Genomic DNA, 23,554 nt, shown 5'->3' with positions numbered 1-23,554 from the left:
ACTACTCCCATCGTTCCCCTATTGCCCGGATCCGAGTGCCCCACGGCCCAGGGGGCGAGTCACTCTCACAAATCACTCAACCATCTGATCACTCTCTGTATCTTCCTTCTCTTAGTCGCAGGTGATATTTCTCCTAATCCAGGACCCTCCAGTAATAATAACACTTACCCTTTCCCCTGTTACATTCAGAAACCCTGCTAATCTTATTAATATTCCTTGCATGCCTTCTGTCTCTTTCAATTGTGCCCTTTGAAATGCGCGTTCAGCATGTAATAAACTCTCTTACATCCATGACTTTTTCCTCAACCTTCTGGCTCTCACCGAAACCTGGATCCAGCAGGCGGACAACAACGACGCTGCTGCTCTCTCAAATGGTGGCCAACAGTTCTCTCATAACCCGAGACCTGACAACAGATCAGATGGAGGTGTTGCTCTGTTTCTTTCAACAAAATGTACTTTTCAGGTTATCCCCCCAACACCCTCCCTTATCTTCCTTTCTTTTGAGGTCCACACAGTCAGTCTCTACTGGCCCCTGTAATATAAAAAGACGCTCAGAACTCAATCATATCATCCATAGCTTCATTGATAAACAATTGAAACTTTATTGATTAATCAGATATTCAAAACATCATAAAAACTAGACAAGACTCAAGAAACAACAAATTAAAAAGCGAGATAGTGTATGCAGAGATACAGGAGATGTTAATAAATATTAAATTGCATGATTAATTTCAGAAAAGAGTTCATAAAACAGACTGCGAATCAATATAATCAAAACTTTAAAGTGACACAGTGCTAACAGGTATCAAAGTGGCATAGTGTCAGAATTAATCAACAGTCTGTAGTATGAGGAGGAACACTATTTTCCATAAATGAATCAAATATAATATACATAATTTCATAGTCATCATAGGACATATAAACATTGATTATATATATACATATAAAGTCTTCAGAGGTAAGTATGTAAAGTCCAGTGCACAGAGAATCGTAACCTAAAGTGACATGGTGCAATAATGAACCCCTCATGCAGCGCTGACATGTAGTACTACATGGAGCAAAGCATTTGTTAGTATACCTGTATTCATACCGCAAACACCACACGCAGGATGGATGCACTCAAATGTGCGTTTCACAGATACGCTTCCTCGGGGAGTGACAAAAAGTAGGGGATCGAGCATGACATACAGTATATACCCTGGGTTAATTAGTAATCCGATCTCCACTGGACGCTCATTACCGGGTTCACGATTGCATCCCGCCGCTATGACCGCGCCTCCACCACGCGCCCAACCGCGGCGTCACAAGGAGGCACGGTCGTACCACCCGTGACATCACCGTTCAGCGCACGACAGAAAGCGCAAGCCCAGAAGCAAGGAGGACATGCGCAGACATCCAGGCACCATATTAGTAATGGGCAAAAGTAAGGACAAGACAAAAATATCAGAATAAACATACATATATACCTGAATGGGCTAAACTTTAGCATATCAAATCAGGCACCATATCAATAATGGGCAGGAATAAAGACAGGGCAGAGATACAAAGAATAAGCACTCAAATGTACATGAGTGAACTAAACTTGAGCATATTAAATCTGGCCACACTTCAAATTGCTATTTATACAATACATCCACTAAAATTGGATTTTACTCACCCGAGCATCTCACTACTCGGGATGTTCGGCGAGCACCGAGCATTTCCGGGTTACTCGGGCGGGAGCTCGGGTCTCCGCCCTGCATGTTTGGCGCTCTTTATAGAGCCAATGAACATGCAGGGATTGCCAGCCAGTCACTGTAATGCCGCAGCCATGTTTTTTGTGGGCATTTCATTGATTGGCTGGCCTGCATAGCATCAGCTCAAGTATTTAAAACCGGGCCAGCCATCTTGGACACAGTAGCTCCGGATCAGACAGTGTAGGGAGAGTGCTGCTGAGCTAGGGAGAGATTTATACTGCAAAATATGTAGTGTAGGGTCTCTAAAGCCTGCAAAATCAAACCAACAGTCCTTCTCAGGACTAATATCAATCCCAGATACCAGGCAGGCAGGCTGTATAGGAGACGCAGTGATTATACCAACAAAAACTGCATTACACTCCTGTGTGCTCCTGCTGGTCAAATTGCTAGACTTATCCCCAGGTCTCAGGGGCCAGGAAAAATCCTTTTTTTTTCATCTAAATCCTGTTTTTTTTTTTCCTCAGTCAGACTGTACAAATACGCGTCTTATTAACCTTTTGGTATTTCCCCCCACCCAAAAAAAATTGAGTGTGTCTATGAGTGTTCAGACACAATTATATCTGTTTAAAAGAGTCTGGTGTAGGCCAGATAAATATAACTGTGTTTTTCCTCTTCCACGGTTCAAATCTGGGTGTTATTGACCTGCTTGCCTTTTTTCCATATAAAAAACAGTTTGAGTGTGTCGCTGACTGTTCAGACACAAATATATCTATTTTAACAAGTCTGGTATTCACCAGGAAATTATAACTGTGGTTTTGAAGTTCCACGGTTCAAATCTCTGTATTAGCTACTTTTTTGTCTTTTTTCCATAAAAAAAAATATTTTCAGTGTCTTGCTGACTGTTCAGACACCAATATATCTGTTTAAAAGAGTCTGGTGTAGGCCAGAGAAATAGAACTGTGGTTTTCCTCTGCCACAGTTCTAATCTCCTTTTTATTACCCTTTTGCCATTGATAGTGTGAGTGTAAGCTATTTTACTTCATTTACAATGGGCAAGGTGCGTGGCAAGGGAAATGGAACTGGACGTTCTGGTGATGGTGCGTGCAGAGGACGGGGCCATGGCCAACGTGAAAATGTGCCACAACCAACAGCCATATCTTCTCGCTCCCAGTACTTGGCCGAATTACTAGGGAAGCACACAACAACAAAACCATTTTTGTGAACTGATCAGTGTGAACAGGTTATTAACTGGATAGCAGATAATACTTCCAGTCACCTGGGCACCACCACCTCCGGTCTGTCTTCCACACGGTCAAGTGTTAGTAGCTGTGAGTCTCGACCGCATACTCCTCCTCACCCTGATGCTCGTTCCTCCCACCATGCCGAGTGTCGTCAGACAGCAACTGATCCCACAGTTGGACACTCTGAATAGCTGTTCACTGGTCCATCTCCATATTTCGGCCCCTCGCCTGCTCTGCTTGAAGTGATGGAAGAGGAGATCCCATGTAGTGATGGCCAAATATTTGAACAGCCATGGCCACAGGAAGGCTACGCTGACAATTTGTCACAAGAGGTGGACGATGATGCGACACAATTGCCACAAAGTGAGGAGGAGGACCGTGGTGCGGAAGTGGAAGAGGAGTAGGTGGTGGATGATCTAGTAACTGACCCAAAGTGGCAGGAGGACATGCAGAGCAAGGCCAGCAGCACACAGGGGGAGGGAGACAGAGTACCCCAACAGGCAGGAAGAAGCAGTGTGGTGGCCGCAGACAGAAGGCAGGTAACCGTTCCCCGTCATACAAACAAGAGGGACGTTGCCAGTACAAGCGGTAGGTCTTCCAGAGTCTGGAATTTTTTTAAAGACTCTGGTAATAACTCCAAAAAGGCCATTTGTACCACCTGCCAGGCCAGCATCAGCAGGGGTGACAAAACTACCACCTGATCACCACCAGCTTGATCAGGCACATGTCAGCAAAGCACCCGACTTTGTGGGGTGAACCCCAGGGTCCACGACCAGTGTCAGGGGGTGTCACCACTGCTTCTTTCGCTGCTGAGCGAGTAAGAGAACCCCCTGATGTGCATGAAAGACACTCCCCTGTCCATACTGCATGCAAAGATGCCCCCTCTTCTCAGTCTTCACTTGTTATGGCAGTTTCTCAAGAAACAGCATCAACGTCCACGTCCATGTCCCACCGCAGAGTTCAATTGTCCATATCCCAGACCTTTTAATGAAAGCGCAAATTCGCAGCCAACGACCCACAGGCCACAGTCCTAAATTAGCACATTTCACCACTACTTGTGTTGGAAATGCTGACTTTTAGGCTGGTGGAGACGGGATCCTTCCACAACCTTATGGCGGTGGCCATCCCTCGGTACTCGGTCCCCAGCCGACACTATTTTGCCCGGTGTGCCATCCTCGAACTACACAAGCACGTGTCCCAAAACATCTGCCGTGCCCTCAACAACGCAGTAACTGGGAGAGTCCACCTGACAAAGGACACGTGGACATGTGCTTGTGGCCAGGGATGGTACATCTCCATGACGGCACACTGGGTAAACATATTGGAAGCCGGGACCCAGTCGGACCTTGGGACGGAGCACAACCTCCCCACACCGAGGATTGCGGGCCCTATGTCAGTCAGAGTTGCCCCCACAGTGTACAGCTCCTGCGCATCATCCTCCTCCTCATGTTTAGCCACCATCTCAGATATCACCACATCAGTAACAATCTGGAAGCACTGCAGTACTGCGTCAGCCAAGGGGCAACAGGCTGTGCTGAAACTCATAAGCTTAGGTGATAAACCTCACACTGCTTGTGAGTTGTGGACAGCTGTGAAAGAGCAGGCAGAACTGTGGCTGAGTCCACTGAACCTACATCCAGGCATGGTCGTGTGTGACAATGGCCGTAACCTGGTGGCGGCTCTGAGGTGAGGCGAGATCACACACGTACCATGCCTGGCTCATGTGCTTAACCTCGTGGTTCAGCGGTTTCTTAAATCGTACCCCGAGTTGCCAGATCTGCTCGTCAAAGTACGCCGCCTGTCAGCTCATTTTCGGTAGTCAGCTACAGCTTCCGCCGCCCTTGCTGTGTTGCAGCAGAGTTTGCAGCTTCCGGCACACTGACTGGAGTGTGATGTCCCCACAAGTTGGAACTCTACCCTCCACATGTTGCATAGTATTTGTGAGCAGAAGAGAGCAGTTGTGGAGTACCAGCTGCAACAAGGCCGTCGATATTCAGGTCAGACTCCACACATAAGACCTCAGGAGTGGAAATGGATGTCTGACATATGTACCATCCTGACAAACTTTGAGGAGTCCACCATGATGGTGAGTGGCGATGACGCCGTCATTAGCGTCAGCATCCCACTTGTCTGTCTTTTGCAACGCTATCTGCAGAGAATTAAGGAGGAGGCATTGCAGCCAGAGTATGATGAGATGGATCAAGAAGACATAGCTGGCGATTACACACAGCCCAGCCTCATCTCATCCCAACATGCATTGGGGGACAATGATGGAGAGGAGGAGGAGGAAGAACAGGAGCTGGTATCATGCGCTGTAGACGGTAGTACCTGTACAACTGTCATACCGTCGGTTCAGCGTGGGTGGCCTGAGGACAGGGGGAGGAGGAGGAGGAGGAGAGCATGGTCAGTCGTCATCTTGGTGAGGACACGGAAGTCTTGCCCATTACCAGTCTGGCACACATAGCTGTCTTTATGTTATGCTGCCTTAACCGTGACCCTCGCGTTGTCAAAATGTTGGGTGACAGTCTTTACTGGTTGGTGACACTTTTAGACCCCCGCTACAAAGAGAACTTTCACTCTCTTATTCCTGAGGTGGAGAGGTCTACAAAAATGGGGCAGTACCAGAAGGCCCTTGCTACAGAACTGTTAAAAAAATTCCCATGTGAACACGCTAGCGGCAGAGGTCACAGTTCATTGACCAACCAAGGCGTACAGGCGAGAGAGATGCAACTCCAATCCAGAAGAGGCAGGGGAACACTGTCAACATTCTGGGACAGTTTTCTGAAACACGCCCAGCTTACAGGCCCTGAGGTGCGGGGTACTCTCACAAAGAGGGGAAACTTTCAAAAGATGGTGAGGGAGTACCTTGCCGACCGTACCATCATCCTCCTTGATCCTCCTTGATTCCTCTGTGCCTTTTAATTATTGGGTATCCAAGCTGGACACTTGGAATGAACTCGCTCTGTATGCCTTGGAGGTACTGGCCTGCCCTGCCGCTAGCGTGTTATCGGAGCGTGTCTTTAGTGCTGCTGGGGGAATTATAACTGATAAGAGCACTCGCCTGTCAACTGACAATGCTGACAAGCTTCTCAAAATGAACAAGGGCTGGATTGGGCCAGACTTCTCATCACCACCAAATGACAGCAGAGTAACATAAAGTCAAATCCACTGTGTTGTTTCGGGAGGTGTATTCCCATGCACCACTTCACACCCACACATGGGTATACGCTTCCTCATTTCAACTGTTTTTTGCTCTTCTCCTTATCCTCAGCCTCCACCACCAGAATACCACCAGGGTGACTGTGGTCCATGTTGCCAGCATTGCATGTTCCTCCATCCTAATTTTTGGCAGCTTTTGCCTACACAAGCCTAAAAAGCCTCATTTCAAGTGCAAGCAAGCTAGCAGTATGGTATTGCAGCCTGGGGGTGGGTGGGTGGCAGGCTGCACACTTATGCTTGCATTCCAAGAAAACAAAGCAGATGCTAACTTCTATCATTATCATCATGCTCCTCACCTTGGACTCGCAACTCCCCTGATGGAGAAGCCAGGGCCCACCGGAGGCGTCTGGTTGTCTAGTGGGCTCGGCCAATGCTGCTCTAAAGCAGGCCAGGCTAATAAAAATGTGTCGGGAAGGTTACTGGGACAAATAGGGGCAGCTGGGGACTGAGTATGGACACCCGGCCACCCCCTGGTGGCTGGGGACCAAGCGTGTACACCAGGCCGCCGGGCGGCTGGGGACTGAGTATGGATACCAGGCCATCTATGCAGCCATGATGTGGTGGCCAGATTCCGCCTCCACATGCCTAAAAGGCCCAATTTCAAGTGCAAGCAAGCTAGCAGTATGGTATTGCAGCCTGGGGGTGGGTGGGTGGCAGGCTGCACACTTATGCTTGCATTCCAAGAAAACAAAGCAGATGCTAACTTCTATCATTATCATCATGCTCCTCACCTTGGACTCGCAACTCCCCTGATGGAGAAGCCAGGGCCCACCGGAGGCGTCTGGTTGTCTAGTGGGCTCGGCCAATGCTGCTCTAAAGCAGGCCAGGCTAATAAAAATGTGTCGGGAAGGTTACTGGGACAAATAGGGGCAGCTGGGGACTGAGTATGGACACCCGGCCACCCCCTGGTGGCTGGGGACCAAGCGTGTACACCAGGCCGCCGGGCGGCTGGGGACTGAGTATGGATACCAGGCCATCTATGCAGCCATGATGTGGTGGCCAGATTCCGCCTCCACATGCCTAAAAGGCCCAATTTCAAGTGCAAGCAAGCTAGCAGTATGGTATTGCAGCCTGGGGGTGGGTGGGTGGCAGGCTGCACACTTATGCTTGCATTCCAAGAAAACAAAGCAGATGCTAACTTCTATCATTATCATCATGCTCCTCACCTTGGACTCGCAACTCCCCTGATGGAGAAGCCAGGGCCCACCGGAGGCGTCTGGTTGTCTAGTGGGCTCGGCCAATGCTGCTCTAAAGCAGGCCAGGCTAATAAAAATGTGTCGGGAAGGTTACTGGGACAAATAGGGGCAGCTGGGGACTGAGTATGGACACCCGGCCACCCCCTGGTGGCTGGGGACCAAGCGTGTACACCAGGCCGCCGGGCGGCTGGGGACTGAGTATGGATACCAGGCCATCTATGCAGCCATGATGTGGTGGCCAGATTCCGCCTCCACATGCCTAAAAGGCCCAATTTCAAGTGCAAGCAAGCTAGCAGTATGGTATTGCAGCCTGGGGGTGGGTGGGTGGCAGGCGGCATACTTGCACTTGCATTGCAAGGAATGGGGGAGGTACAATTGAACACTGTCCTGGGACATGGACTTACACGGGGATAGTTGCAAGTCTGCATCTTCTGATGCGGCAAGGATCACTTCTGATGGGCACACTTTTAGGCAGTGACCTGGGTGTCAGAGATGCTTCCAGGGGTCTTCCCCATGCTGTTCCCATGTCTTTTCAGCACTGTATGTATGTGTCACACAGCACATGGCCAGATAAGGGTGTAAAATGTTAAAATGACATTTCCCAGTGAATACATTTGTCATGGTTGAAAGCAATACAAAAGTGCAAAAACGCATAAAAAATGCTACTTGTGAACATAGCCCAAGGTTGGAGGAGTATTTTTGTTTTTGGTTATTTATTTTACCTTATACACAAGTCTTTACCCTGGAAAGGATGTTCCTTGACATATTTCACAGGAAAGCAGTTTCAGTTTCATTTTTGAATGTTTTATTGTGAGCCCGAAAAGTGGCTTAATACCTCTGACCACGTTGTTGACAGCAGTGACCTGGGGGTCAGAAATGCTTCCTGGGGCGATGCCCATGCTGTTCCCATTTCTTTTGAGTCTTTTGCCATTTCTGAGCAGCTGACGGATGGTGTTTCTAGCCTGGGAGGGGGCCAATGTTCATGGCACCATTCCTGGGCTATTAATATCAGCCGTCTGTCTGCCTAGCCTTTGCTAGCTATTAAAATAGGGGGGACCCCACGTCATTTTTTTGGGAGTCCCTCATTTTAATAGCTAGTAAAGGCTAGGTATTCAGTTGTGGGCTGATATTAGTAGCCTGGGAAGCTCTGCTGGTATTACCCCCTTCCCAGGCTTCAAACATCTGCCCCAGCCGTCTGCTTAACCTCCGCTAGAGACTAAAATTACAGGGGAACCCTACTCCAATTTTTTTTTAATAAATCCTTCATTTTAACACTAAATGACAAGTACAGTAACCAACACTGTCACTGTACTTATTATATATGTGACTGACATGTTTCTATCTATCTAATCTATGTGTGATGCTCTCTTCTTTCTATTCTAAATTGCTGGGTACCGGTGTATGCCGCTGCTGAATTGCCGGCTTTTTTAAAGAGAAGGGTGCATGAAAATCGGAGGGCACTAGTGTGTTCCAAGTGCCCTGCTATGTTTTTCATGCACTCTCCTATATACCCTGCCTGCTTGCCTGCCTATATATTCTGCCTGCCTAACGTTTAATTGAGCAGTGTTCTCATCGATTTGGGCAATTTTTGACCTTCTGCAGATCGCCGGGGGGGACCGCCAGAAAAATGCTTGAGTTTCCCATAGACTTACATTGGGCTCGTTGCTTGGGTAGAGCACCCGAGTATTCCAATATGCTCGACCAGAGCTTCGAGCACCTGAGCATTTTAGTGCTCGCTCATCACTAATAACTACATTTCCGCCTTTATCGGCAGATTTTATTACTACTTGTTTCATACTGCCCAATTTCTTTAATGATCGTCATTGTGGAGCAGTAAGATTATCATAAGGTCTCTTATTAGATAGTTGGTATAATTCATTAACCACCATCCTCACAAAAACCTCCAAAGATGAATTAAGTGTTAAAGGGGGAAAATTTGTTGATATATTCTTAATAAAATTAGGAAACTTACTTTCCACCAGTTCTGTCTGCTCAAGCAGCAATTTTTCTAATATCCGGAGCGCTTCCAATTCTGCCTCTGTAGAGAAAGGTGCATTTAGGAACCTTTTATTGTGAAATTTCTTTAAAAGAAGCTTGCGAGCAAACAAAAAAACAACCTTAATAGCCGAAAACGTGTCAAAAGCCGCCGTGGGGCAAAAGGATAGCCCTAGAGACAAGACAGAGATCTGATCAGGAGATCATTTTATTTCAGAAAGATTAATTACCTTCAGATCATCATTCTGTTTGTAGTTTTGGTCTCTATTTGCATATCTCTGCCCAAAGGTCATCTGACGAGTATTGTATCGTCTAGGGTTAATCATATGCTCACTGGATACAGTTCTGGCCGATTTAAGCGATGAACTAATAGAGGCAGAGCTAGTGGAGTTAGAGCGGGACCGATCGCGATGTATGTTTCATTTATTTACTCTTTGGGATTGATAGTCGGCCTGGTCACGCTGGAATTTATTCAATTTGGTTCTTTGCAAATCCTGTTCCCATTTTAAGAAGCTCTTATTAAGATCCTCCTCAAAGGAGGTTAGTTCAACTGTTTATAATTTCTCCTGTAATGGTCGTATCTGTCCCTCTAACATCTCTAAATTTTTAAGGTCATAAGCAATAAGTAATTGCAAAAAAGTTTGTGAGCAGATATGGCAAGCCTCTTCCCATTTTTGTACGAAGGTACAATCCTCAACCGGGAACGATGGAAAAACTTGTATCCGTAGGCCACGTGGAATAAATTTGCGTTGTACATATTGTTCAAGGGTTCTGCTATTCCACCAGACCCTAGTATGTTTAATCATAAGATCCATAAGTTGCTGCTTCGCAACATCAAAATTAGTGCTGGCATTGATGCCATTTGTAACAATACTGTCCCCAAAAATACTAGTTATTTTGGTAAGCCAGTTAGCATCCCGACTCTTATAGTCCATTATTATGCCGGATCCTCCTTAAAAACAAGACACAATAAATACCAAAAAGAAAGGAGGATTGAAGTAGCCAATCATAGCTATATATCAAAAATAACGTCTCCAGGGGCGTGATCCAAGCCAAAACTAGACATTTAATATAAAAAGACGCTCAGAACTCAATCATATCATCCATAGCATGATTAATTTCATAAAGGAGTTCATAAAAAAGACTGCGAATCAATATAATCAAAACTTTAAAGTGACACAGTGCTAACAGGTATCAAAGTGGCATAGTGTTAGAATTAATCAACAGTCTGTAGTATGAGGAGGAACACTATTTTCCATAAATGAATCAAATATAATATACATAATTTCATAGTCATCATAGGACATATAAACATTGATGATATATATACATATAAAGTCTTCAGAGGTAAGTATGTAAAGTGCAGTGCACAGAGAATCCAAACCTAAAGTGACATGGTGCAATAATGATGAACCCCTCATGCAGCGCTGACATGTAGTACTACATGGAGCAAAGCATTTGTTAGTATACCTATATTCATACCGCAAACACCACACGCAGGATGGATGCACTCCAACGCGCGTTTCACAGATACGCTTCCTCAGGGAGTGACAAAAAGTAGGGGATAGAGCATGACATATATACCCTGGATTAATTAGTAATCCGATCTCCACTGGATGCTCATTACCGGGCGCATGATTGCATCCTGCCGCCATGGCCGTGCCTCCACCACGCACCCAACCGCCCCAACTTCTCCCTGCAGTTGTCTATCGCCCTCCAGGTCCCTCCCGTCAGTTCCTGGATCACTTTGCTGCCTGGATTACAAATTTTCTATCCTGCGACATCCCCACTGTAATCATGTAAGATTTTAACATCCCAATTGGCGATCCCCTTTCCCCAACTGTCGCTTATAATTTTATCGCTAACCTCCTCCTTCGGCCTTTCACAGCTTACTAATTTTCCTATACTTGAACACATTGGACCTGATCTTCTCCCGGCTTTGCGGCTTTGCTCAGTACATGACTTTACTAACTCTCCCCTTCCACTCTCTGACCATAATCGTCTTTAATTCTCTGTCAAGAGCTGTGATTCTTTTCAAGAAACCCCCACTTTCCACACTTATAGAAATATACGCGCCATTAACAGCCATAAATTTATGAAAAAGTTGCAATCACCATTGGCCCCAATCTCCTCCCTCTCATGTCCCGACTCTGCATTGAAGCATTATAAGGAAATATTGCTATGCACCATGGATGAAACCGCACCTCCTACACAAAGAACATTTTGGCATAGACGGCGACAACCCTGGCACACGCCGCAAACACGTTTTCTCCAGCAGTGGTGAACGGCTGTGGAGAAATCTAATCTGCCCGAAGATTTCCTCCATTATAAATTTATGCTGAAATCATATAACTCTGCCCTTCACCTCTCCAAACAAACCTACTTTAACAACCTCATCATCTCACTTTCCAATAATCTCTTTGACACATTTCCCTCTCTCCTCAATCAAACAGCACAGACCCCGACCACCGACCTCAGCGCTGACGATCTGGCCAATTATTTCAAACAAAAAATTGACCATATCCAACAGGAAATTTTCTCCCAATCCCAAAATGTTAGGCATGCTCCCCCCCCCACTACATTGTATCTTGCTCACTTTCTGACTTCGAACCAGTCACAGAAGATGAAGTGATCAGGCTCCTTGCATCTTCTCATCCTATCACCTACACCCGTGACCCTATTCCCTAATCTAATCTTCCCTTTATCTCTAAGCTCCTGGAACGCCTGGTCCATTCCCGTCTAATCCGCTATCTCTCAGATAACTCTCTTCTTGACCCTTTACAATCTGGTTTCCGCTCTTTAAATTCTACTGAAACTGCCCTCACTACAGTCTCTAATGATCTACTAACAGCTAAATCTAATGGTCACTACTCCCTGCTGACTCCTACATCTCTCTGCAGCATTCGACACTGTGGATCATCAGCTCCTCCTCCCTATGCTCCGCACTATTGGCCTTAAGGACACTATTCTCTCTTGGTTCTACTTCCTCTCTGAACGCTCCTTCTCTATGTCTTTTGCCGGCTCCTCCTCCTCTCTCCTTCCCCTTACCGTTTTGGTTTCTCAAGGATCAGTCCTAGGCCCCCTTCTTTTATCCTTATACATCTCTCCTATTGGACAAACAATCAGCAGATTCAGTTTTCAGTACCATCTTTATGCTGATGACACCCAATTATACACCTCTGCTCCGAAAATCACCCCTGCATTATTACAAAAGACCAGTGATTGTCTTTCTTCTGTGTCTAGAGACAACCAGCAGACACACAGCCCCCCTAAAAAATACCTTTTATTAATTATCTCTAAAAAGGACCCGAAAGTCCATAGACAAACAACAATAAAACTCTTAATGGTAGGACATATAGACTAGGGTAATAAACCAACCGGGAGGGAATACAAGTTAAAGCTGTCCCTGTTCTGTCCCTAAATCCTCTCCCTACCTGACAGCGGAGGTTGGCACCCTAATTTGTACTTCGTGGCGCCCCCGCTCAACGTCGGTATCCCTAATGTCCCTACAAGGACCCTTATCTTAGATTAAACAAAACCACAATGGTGAGAAAGGGTAGAAAAAGTGAACGTATAAGTAAAGAAGCCGATAATGAATCAATGGTTATAGATGGCCAAATTCATTTGGTAGGGTATGCATAAATGCTCTAGAGTAGAAGAGCACAGTGTTCGTTTTGCCATAGCCAGATCAAAATCAGATAGCAGCCAGAGCAATCAATCAATGTTTAGGTACATGCTCCACTTTGATAATCCAGCTATGCACCCCAAAAGGGCTCCAAAAACCCACCCAGGTAAATGTCTCCCCATACATCAAATGGGATTTTGGTACTGGTATCTGAAAAAGCATAACATCTATAACATAGTATCAGGTCCAGATTTTATCTATTATAGATGTACAAAATAGTAGACAGAAAAAACGCTTATCATTTATAGTCCCTATTCCTTTTCAAATGACTAGAGAATGGCAATCAGAATATAAATTTTCATTAATAAGTAAACAGTAACACTTATTCTTAATGGTCCCAGCAGTCAAAAAAATAGATTATCATTAATAAGTAAAAAAATGACACTTATCCTTAGTAGTCCCAACGCGTTTCCCCCTAGTTTCCACCAGGGTTCATCAGGGGACCTGGGGAGGACATCTATCTCTCACCCCAGATTGCCAGACAATGCTGCGTGTATGAAAAATTCCTGCCCACACACCTCCCTTATAAACACAACTCAGCCCCACAATTAGTATTAATCACAAAGGCATGTGTACTGCTGTCATCATGCACATGTCCAGCGTCCACCGCCAGATGCAGGTCCGTGGACCGCACATGGAGCGCACGCACCCGGAAATGACGATATGCTGGTGACGCCCACCGGAAATGACGTCACCAGAGTGCATAAAGATATCTGAAGCGCACCTGGAACGCACGCACCCGAAAGTAACGGTGCGCACATAGCGTCCACCGGATATGATGTCATCCAAATGTGGCGGCGCATGGTTAAGAGGCAAAATCTGCACCCATACATATAAACGTTTGTCAGTGGTTGTCATGGTAGCCAGCAAGAAGTAAACACCGGCCCAACAGTCACACCACACACCAGCATACCCCACATACTTAAAGCGCCATGGGCGGACAAAATGACAGCAGTGCTAAGATATCCAAAGTTATCCAGTGCAGAATAAATATATACGCTGTACATCAAGGGACAAAAGCATTCAGCGTTAATATATAAGAAACAGGAAGGTTGGAATCTGACTATTATATAATTAAAGTGTTATCCACATATTTCAATATTATTTATGATTCACAGAGTATTTAGAGCTGTTAGAGTAGGGAAAAATAAGTCCCCAAAATATAGATACATATTTAGCCACAATGGGTATATACATATGGTGATCATTAGACCAATATCATATAGGCTGGTTCTAATCGGCCCCTAATATCACATTCTTGGAATCAGATAAAACTCGAGAAGCTCAACTGTTCATTAATGCCCCCAGGGGCCATTGACTCCATCCAAAAAATCCAACGGGCCTCCCGTTGGAGTATTTTTTTATTCCAGTCACCCTGCCTGATTGACCGTGCCACAACCTCCAAGACCCTAAAAGAAATACATCCCACGTCACACCCATGTTTAGATATCACATGTCTGGCGAGTGGTGTATCTCTGCTATGTCTCACGTCTCCAAGGTGCTCGCCTATCCGGACACATAATTCACGTTTCGTTTTCCCGATATAATCCATTGGACAGTAGAGATGAGCGTTGTTCGACTCGAACTGTTCGCCAATCTCAAATTCGAGCTGTTTTGGGCGGTGTTCGAGCCGTTCGGCGAACACGAACGATTTGATAAAAATTCGGCTGTTCGAGGTTATGTTCGATAACTGTTCGTGCACCATAATTATAACTGGATTTTTTCTCAGTAATGATGAAAATTAATGTTAATACGCAGTTTGAGTGTACAGCGGGGTGGGGGGAGGGGCAGGGGATGGATCTCTGCAGGAATAATGAAGATCTCCATTTTTTTTTCTCTTTCCCGCATTTACAGTGTTGAGGTGCAATCTGTCAGCCTATCAGCAGCGCACACACGGAGCGAAGTGCTTTTTTTCACACAAGCAAGGGCATGTGTCATTGGCAGTGTATGTCACATGTCCTTGCCCTATAAGACCAAGCCATTTTCCCCATCGCCACCATTTTCTCACTGCTGCAGCTGCGTGTTAGACGGCACCGCTGTTGCTGTGTGCGCTATACCTTGTTAATTTCAAGCCAATTTTCACACAAATCTACAGACAGCTTGGGAATAGGGAATAGTTGTGATTGCATTCCTTTTAAGGACTAGGTTATAGCATTTCCTACGACTTTTATCAAGCAGGTCTGTGCTCTGAAATTGATAGGTTGGGAGTAAAGACTAATTGTAATTGCACTCCTTTTCAGGACTAGGTTACATCAGTTCCTATCAGTTTTTGCCAGGCAGGTCTGTGCCAGTGCTGTGCAAGATTTTTTCACAGCATTTGGCTGAATCTAGCAAAGCTAATCCTTTTTGGCCTATTGCAGAGTGTGTTAGTCAGTGGAGTAGCCTATCTGTGTTGCAAGATATACCACCTGTGTATAGAATGCCAATTTTTTTACTGCACCTAGTGAAGTAAAATCTTTTGGGCATAGCATCATTCTATTAGTCCATCTATACTGACCTCCATCAGGTTGCAAATTGAATATAATTTTTTTCTGCATCCAGCTCTGAAAAAATATTTGGGCTTCTAGCAGTGTGTGGGACTTGTTCTATTAGTCCATCTATACTGACCTCCATCAGGTTGCAAACTGAATATAATTTTTTCTGCATCTAGCTCTGAAAAAATATTTGGCCTTCTAGCAGTATGTGGGACTTGTTCTATTAGTCCATCTATACTGACCTCCATCACGCTGCAAATTCAAAATAATTTTTTGTCTGCATCTAGCTCTGAAAAAATATTTGGCCTTCTAGCAGTGTGTGGGACTTTCTCTGTTAGTCTATCTATACTGACCTCCATCAGGTTGCAAATTAAAAATAATTTTTATCTGCATCTACCTCTGAAAAAATATTTGGGCTTCTAGCTGTGTGTGGGACTTGTTCTATTAGTCCATCTATACTGACCTGCATCAGGTTGCAAACTGAATATAATTTTTTTCTGCATCTACCTCTGAAAAAATATTTGGCCTTCTAGCAGTGTGTGGGACTTTCTCTATTAGTCCATCTATACTGATCTCCATCAGGTTGCAAATTAAAAATAATTTTTATCTACATCTAGCTCTGAAAAAATATTTGGCCTTCTAGCAGTGTGTGGGACTTTCTCTATTAGTCCATCTATACTGACCTCCATCAGGTTGCAAATTAAAAATAATTTTTTGTCTGCATCTAGCTCTGAAAAAATATTTGGCCTTCTAGCAGTGTGTGGGACTTTCTCTATTAGTCCATCTATACTGACCTCCATCAGGTTGCAAATTCAAAATAATTTTTTGTCTGCATCTAGCTCTGAAAAAATATTTGGCCTTCTAGCAGTGTGTGGGACTTTCTCTATTAGTCCATCTATACTGACCTCCATCAGGCTGCAAAATAAAAATAATTTTTATCTGCATCTACCTCTGAAAAAATATTTGGCCTTCTAGCTGTGTGTGGGACTTGTTCTATTAGTCCGTCTATACTGACCTCCATCAGGTTGCAAACTGAATATAATTTTTTTCGGCATCTAGCTCTGAAAAAATATTTGGCCTTCTAGCAGTGTGTGGGACTTTCTCTATTAGTCCATCTATACTGACCTCCATCAGGTTGCAAATTAAAAATAATTTATATCTGCATCTAGCTCTGAAAAAATATTTAGCCTTCTAGCAGTGTGTGGGACTTTCTCTATTAGTCCATCTATACTGACCTCCATCAGGTTGCAAATTAAAAATAATTTTTTGTCTGCATCTAGCTCTGAAAAAATATTTGGCCTTCTAGCAGTGTGTGGGACTATCTCTATTAGTCCATCTATACTGACCTCCATCAGGTTGCAAACTGAATATATTTTTTGTCTGCATCTAGCTCTGAAAAAATATTTGGCCTTCTAGCAGTGTGTGGGACTTTCTCTATTAGTCCATCTATACTGACCTCCATCAGGTTGCAAATTCAAAATAATTTTTTGTCTGCATCTAGCTCTGAAAAAATATTTGGGCTTCTAGCTGTGTATGGGACTTGTTCTATTAGTCCATCTATACTGACCTCCATCAGGTTGCAAACTGAATATAATTTTTTTTCTGCATCTAGCTATGAAAAAATATTTGGCCTTCTAGCAGTGTGTGGGACTTTCTCTATTAGTCCCTCTATACTGACCTCCATCAGGTTGCAAATTACAAATAATTTATATCTGCATCTAGCTCTGAAAAAATATTTGGCCTTCTAGCAGTGTGTGGGACTTTATCTATTAGTCCATCTATACTGACCTCCATCAGGTTGCAAACTAAAAATAATTTTTTGTCTGCATCTAGCTCTGAAAAAATATTTGGGCTTCTAGCAGTGTGTGGGACTTTCTCTATTAGTCCATCTATACTGACCTCCATCAGGTTGCAAACTGAATATATATTTTTTCTGCATCTACCTCTGAAAAAATATTGGGCTTCTAGCTGTGTGTGGGACTTGTTCTATTAATCCATCTATACAGACCTCCATCAGGTTGCAAACTGAATATAATTTTTTTCTGCGTCTACCTCTGAAAAAATATTTGGGCTTCTAGCTGTGTGTGGGACTTGTTCTATTAATCCATCTATACAGACCTCCATCAGGTTGCAAACTGAATATAATTTTTTTCTGCATCTACCTCTGAAAAAATATTTGGGCTTCTAGCTGTGTGTGGGACTTGTTCTGTTAGTCCATCTATACTGACCTCCATCAGGTTGCAAACTGAATATAATTTTTTTCTGCATCTAGCTCTGAAAAAATATTTGGCCTTCTAGCAGTGTGTGGGACTTTCTCTATTAGTCCATCTATACTGACCTCCATCAGGTTGCAAATTCAAAATAATTTTTTGTCTGCATCTAGCTCTGAAAAAATATTTGGCCTTCTAGCAGTGTGTGGGACTTTCTCTATTAATCCATCTATACTGACCTCCATCAGGCTGCAAATTAAAAATAATTTTTATCTGCATCTACCTCTGAAAAAATATTTGGGCTTCTAGCTGTGTATGGGACTTGTTCTATTAGTCCATCTATACTGACCTCCATCAGGTTGCAAACTGAATATAATTTTTTTCTGCATCTAGCTCTGAAAAAATATTTGGCCTTCTAGCAGTGTGTGGGACTTTCTCTATTAGTCCATCTATACTGACCTCCATCAGGTTGCAAATTACAAATAATTTATATCTGCATCTAGCTCTGAAAAAATATTTGGCCTTCTAGCTGTGTGTGGGACTTTATCTATTAGTCCATCTATACTGACCTCCATCAGGTTGCAAATTAAAAATAATTTTTTGTCTGCATCTAGCTCTGAAAAAATATTTGGCCTTCTAGCAGTGTGTGGGACTTTCTCTATTAGTCCATCTATACTGACCTCCATCAGGTTGCAAATTCAAAATAATTTTTTGTCTGCATCTAGCTCTGAAAAAATATTTGGCCTTCTAGCAGTGTGTGGGACTTTCTCTATTAGTCCATCTATACTGACCTCCATCAGGCTGCAAATTAAAAATAATTTTTATCTGCATCTACCTCTGAAAAAATATTTGGCCTTCTAGCTGTGTGTGGGACTTGTTCTATTAGTCCATCTATACTGACCTCCATCAGGTTGCAAACTGAATATAATTTTTTTCTGCATCTAGCTCTGAAAAAATATTTGGCCTTCTAGCAGTGTGTGGGACTTTCTCTATTAGTCCATCTATACTGACCTCCATCAGGTTGCAAATTAAAAATAATTTATATCTGCATCTAGCTCTGAAAAAATATTTGGCCTTCTAGCAGTGTGTGGGACTTTCTCTATTAGTCCATCTATACTGACCTCCATCAGGTTGCAAATTAAAAATAATTTATATCTGCATCTAGCTCTGAAAAAATATTTGGCCGTCTAGCTGTGTGTGGGACTTGTTCTATTAATCCATCTATACAGACCTCCATCAGGTTGCAAACTGAATATAATTTTTTTCTGCATCTACCTCTGAAAAAATATTTGGGCTTCTAGCTGTGTGTGGGACTTGTTCTATTAGTCCATCTATACTGACCTCCATCAGGTTGCAAACTGAATATAATTTTTATCTGCATCTACCTCTGAAAAAATATTTGGCCTTCTAGCTGTGTGTGGGACTTGTTCTATTAGTCCATCTATACTGACCTCCATCAGGTTGCAAACTGAATATAATTTTTTTCTGCATCTAGCTCTGAAAAAATATTTGGCCTTCTAGCAGTGTGTGGGACTTTCTCTATTAGTCCATCTATACTGACCTCCATCAGGTTGCAAATTAAAAATAATTTATATCTGCATCTAGCTCTGAAAAAATATTTGGCCTTCTAGCTGTGTGTGGGACTTTATCTATTAGTCCATCTATACTGACCTCCATCAGGTTGCAAATTAAAAATAATTTTTTGTCTGCATCTAGCTCTGAAAAAATATTTGGGCTTCTAGCAGTGTGTGGGACTTTCTCTATTAGTCCATCTATACTGACCTCCATCAGGTTGCAAACTGAATATATTTTTTTTCTGCATCTACCTCTGAAAAAATATTGGGCTTCTAGCTGTGTGTGGGACTTGTTCTATTAATCCATCTATACAGACCTCCATCAGGTTGCAAACTGAATATAATTTTTTTCTGCGTCTACCTCTGAAAAAATATTTGGGCTTCTAGCTGTGTGTGGGACTTGTTCTATTAATCCATCTATACAGACCTCCATCAGGTTGCAAACTGAATATAATTTTTTTCTGCATCTACCTCTGAAAAAATATTTGGGCTTCTAGCTGTGTGTGGGACTTGTTCTGTTAGTCCATCTATACTGACCTCCATCAGGTTGCAAACTGAATATAATTTTTTTCTGCATCTAGCTCTGAAAAAATATTTGGCCTTCTAGCAGTGTGTGGGACTTTCTCTATTAGTCCATCTATACTGACCTCCATCAGGTTGCAAATTAAAAATAATTTTTATCTGCATCTAGCTCTGAAAAAATATTTGGACTTCTAGCAGTGTGTGGGACTTTCTCTATTAGTCCATCCTATACTGACCTCCATCAGGTTGCAAATTAAAAATAATTTTTTGTCTGCATCTAGCTCTGAAAAAATATTTGGCCTTCTAGCAGTGTGTGGGACTTTCTCTATTAGTCCATCTATACTGACCTCCATCAGGTTGCAAATTCAAAATAATTTTTTGTCTGCATCTAGCTCTGAAAAAATATTTGGCCTTCTAGCAGTGTGTGGGACTTTCTCTATTAGTCCATCTATACTGACCTCCATCAGGCTGCAAATTAAAAATAATTTTTATCTGCATCTACCTCTGAAAAAATATTTGGCCTTCTAGCTGTGTGTGGGACTTGTTCTATTAGTCCATCTATACTGACCTCCATCAGGTTGCAAACTGAATATAATTTTTTTCTGCATCTAGCTCTGAAAAAATATTTGGCCTTCTAGCAGTGTGTGGGACTTTCTCTATTAGTCCATCTATACTGACCTCCATCAGGTTGCAAATTCAAAATAATTTTTTGTCTGCATCTAGCTCTGAAAAAATATTTGGGCTTCTAGCTGTGTATGGGACTTGTTCTATTAGTCCATCTATACTGACCTCCGTCAGGTTGCAAACTGAATATAATTTTTTTTCTGCATCTAGCTATGAAAAAATATTTGGCCTTCTAGCAGTGTGTGGGACTTTCTCTATTAGTCCCTCTATACTGACCTCCATCAGGTTGCAAATTACAAATAATTTATATCTGCATCTAGCTCTGAAAAAATATTTGGCCTTCTAGCAGTGTGTGGGACTTTATCTATTAGTCCATCTATACTGACCTCCATCAGGTTGCAAACTAAAAATAATTTTTTGTCTGCATCTAGCTCTGAAAAAATATTTGGGCTTCTAGCAGTGTGTGGGACTTTCTCTATTAGTCCATCTATACTGACCTCCATCAGGTTGCAAACTGAATATATATTTTTTCTGCATCTACCTCTGAAAAAATATTGGGCTTCTAGCTGTGTGTGGGACTTGTTCTATTAATCCATCTATACAGACCTCCATCAGGTTGCAAACTGAATATAATTTTTTTCTGCGTCTACCTCTGAAAAAATATTTGGGCTTCTAGCTGTGTGTGGGACTTGTTCTATTAATCCATCTATACAGACCTCCATCAGGTTGCAAACTGAATATAATTTTTTTCTGCATCTACCTCTGAAAAAATATTTGGGCTTCTAGCTGTGTGTGGGACTTGTTCTGTTAGTCCATCTATACTGACCTCCATCAGGTTGCAAACTGAATATAATTTTTTTCTGCATCTAGCTCTGAAAAAATATTTGGCCTTCTAGCAGTGTGTGGGACTTTCTCTATTAGTCCATCTATACTGACCTCCATCAGGTTGCAAATTCAAAATAATTTTTTGTCTGCATCTAGCTCTGAAAAAATATTTGGCCTTCTAGCAGTGTGTGGGACTTTCTCTATTAATCCATCTATACTGACCTCCATCAGGCTGCAAATTAAAAATAATTTTTATCTGCATCTACCTCTGAAAAAATATTTGGGCTTCTAGCTGTGTATGGGACTTGTTCTATTAGTCCATCTATACTGACCTCCATCAGGTTGCAAACTGAATATAATTTTTTTCTGCATCTAGCTCTGAAAAAATATTTGGCCTTCTAGCAGTGTGTGGGACTTTCTCTATTAGTCCATCTATACTGACCTCCATCAGGTTGCAAATTACAAATAATTTATATCTGCATCTAGCTCTGAAAAAATATTTGGCCTTCTAGCTGTGTGTGATACTTTATCTATTAGTCCATCTATACTGACCTCCATCAGGTTGCAAATTAAAAATATTTTTTTGTCTGCATCTAGCTCTGAAAAAATATTTGGGCTTCTAGCAGTGTGTGGGACTTTCTCTATTAGTCCATCTATACAGACCTCCATCAGGTTGCAAACTGAATATAATTTTTTTCTGCGTCTACCTCTGAAAAAATATTTGGGCTTCTAGCTGTGTGTGGGACTTGTTCTATTAATCCATCTATACAGACCTCAATCAGGTTGCAAACTGAATAAAAAATTTTTCTGCATCTACCTCTGAAAAAATATTTGGGCTTCTAGCTGTGTGTGGGACTTGTTCTGTTAGTCCATCTATACTGACCTCCATCAGGTTGCAAACTGAATATAATTTTTTTCTGCATCTAGCTCTGAAAAAATATTTGGCCTTCTAGCAGTGTGTGGGACTTTCTCTATTAGTCCATCTATACTGACCTCCATCAGGTTGCAAATTAAAAATAATTTTTATCTGCATCTAGCTCTGAAAAAATATTTGGACTTCTAGCAGTGTGTGGGACTTTCTCTATTAGTCCATCCTATACTGACCTCCATCAGGTTGCAAATTAAAAGTAATTTTTTGTCTGCATCTAGCTCTGAAAAAATATTTGGCCTTCTAGCAGTGTGTGGGACTTTCTCTATTAGTCCATCTATACTGACCTCCATCAGGTTGCAAATTCAAAATAATTTTTTGTCTGCATCTAGCTCTGAAAAAATATTTGGCCTTCTAGCAGTGTGTGGGACTTTCTCTATTAGTCCATCTATACTGACCTCCATCAGGCTGCAAATTAAAAATAATTTTTATCTGCATCTACCTCTGAAAAAATATTTGGCCTTCTAGCTGTGTGTGGGACTTGTTCTATTAGTCCATCTATACTGACCTCCATCAGGTTGCAAACTGAATATAATTTTTTTCTGCATCTAGCTCTGAAAAAATATTTGGCCTTCTAGCAGTGTGTGGGACTTTCTCTATTAGTCCATCTATACTGACCTCCATCAGGTTGCAAATTAAAAATAATTTATATCTGCATCTAGCTCTGAAAAAATATTTAGCCTTCTAGCAGTGTGTGGGACTTTCTCTATTAGTCCATCTATACTGACCTCCATCAGGTTGCAAATTAAAAATAATTTATATCTGCATCTAGCTCTGAAAAAATATTTGGCCGTCTAGCTGTGTGTGGGACTTGTTCTATTAATCCATCTATACAGACCTCCATCAGGTTGCAAACTGAATATAATTTTTTTCTGCATCTACCTCTGAAAAAATATTTGGGATTCTAGCTGTGTGTGGGACTTGTTCTATTAGTCCATCTATACTGACCTCCATCAGGTTGCAAACTGAATATAATTTTTATCTGCATCTACCTCTGAAAAAATATTTGGCCTTCTAGCTGTGTGTGGGACTTGTTCTATTAGTCCATCTATACTGACCTCCATCAGGTTGCAAACTGAATATAATTTTTTTCTGCATCTAGCTCTGAAAAAATATTTGGCCTTCTAGCAGTGTGTGGGACTTTCTCTATTAGTCCATCTATACTGACCTCCATCAGGTTGCAAATTAAAAATAATTTATATCTGCATCTAGCTCTGAAAAAATATTTGGCCTTCTAGCTGTGTGTGGGACTTTATCTATTAGTCCATCTATACTGACCTCCATCAGGTTGCAAATTAAAAATAATTTTTTGTCTGCATCTAGCTCTGAAAAAATATTTGGGCTTCTAGCAGTGTGTGGGACTTTCTCTATTAGTCCATCTATAC

This window comes from Phyllobates terribilis, unplaced genomic scaffold (genome assembly GCF_046119375.1).
Source record: "Phyllobates terribilis strain yellow unplaced genomic scaffold, ASM4611937v1 Scaffold_13__5_contigs__length_258822181, whole genome shotgun sequence".
Lineage (NCBI taxonomy): Eukaryota > Metazoa > Chordata > Amphibia > Anura > Dendrobatidae > Phyllobates > Phyllobates terribilis.
The sequence above is the reverse complement of the archived record's forward strand: the minus strand, read 5'-3'. Positions refer to the sequence as shown.